Source organism: Elephantulus edwardii, unplaced genomic scaffold (assembly GCF_000299155.1).
Source record: "Elephantulus edwardii isolate Elephantulus edwardi_28Jun2011 unplaced genomic scaffold, EleEdw1.0 scaffold00046, whole genome shotgun sequence".
NCBI classification, from domain to species: Eukaryota; Metazoa; Chordata; class Mammalia; order Macroscelidea; family Macroscelididae; genus Elephantulus; species Elephantulus edwardii.
The window spans coordinates 6,265,672-6,266,540 of NW_006399796.1; positions in this window are offsets into that span (position 1 = coordinate 6,265,672).

The following is an 869-nucleotide window of genomic DNA, read 5'->3' on the forward strand; positions in this document are numbered from 1 at the left end:
ATGCATCCCTGGCTTACGCCCTTCCCAATTTTGAACCATGCAGTGTTCCCTTGCTCTGTTCTGACGACTGCCTCCTGGTCCAAGTATAGGTTTTGCAATAGCACGATCAAGTGTTCTGAGATTCCCATTCTTCTCAGAGTCAGCCACAGTTTGTTATGAGCCACACAGTCAAATTTTATGTAACTGAAAAAACCTCAAACCTGAGCTATAGAACGGGAAAAATAATTAAAAAAATGACTTAGGAGGCTTCAAAAGAAAATGGAAGAAATACTCAGAAACACTTTGCCAAAAAGAATTGGTTGACATTGAAAAATTTCAGGAAGCAGCATATGAGTAGGAGCCAGTGGTCACGACAAAGGAGGTCAAGCTGCACTGAAAGCACTGACCAAAAGGAAGGCCTTAGGAATCTATGAGATACCAACTGACATATTTCAACCAACAGATACTACACTTGATCAACTGATTGGAAAATATTCTTTTTTTGTTCCCAAAAAAGGTGACCCAACAGAATGGGAAAATTATTGAACAATATCATACCATCTTATGCAAGTGAAATCATACTGAAGATCATCCTAAACAGCTATATCAATATATTGACAGAGAACTGTCAGACGTTCAAACTGCATTTAAAAGAGGCCATGGCACCAGGAATATCATTGCTAATGTCAGATGGATCCTGGCTGTAAACAGAGAACATAAGAAGAATGTTTATTTGTTATATGGACTATGCAAAAGCGAAACAAGAAGCTGTTTTTTGAATGGAGCAAAAGAAGACTTGTGGGTAGAAATCAGGAAAGGTGTGACTCAGGGTAGTGTCCTTTCTCCATTCCTTTTCAATTAGTATACTGAACAGATCATTCAAGAAGATG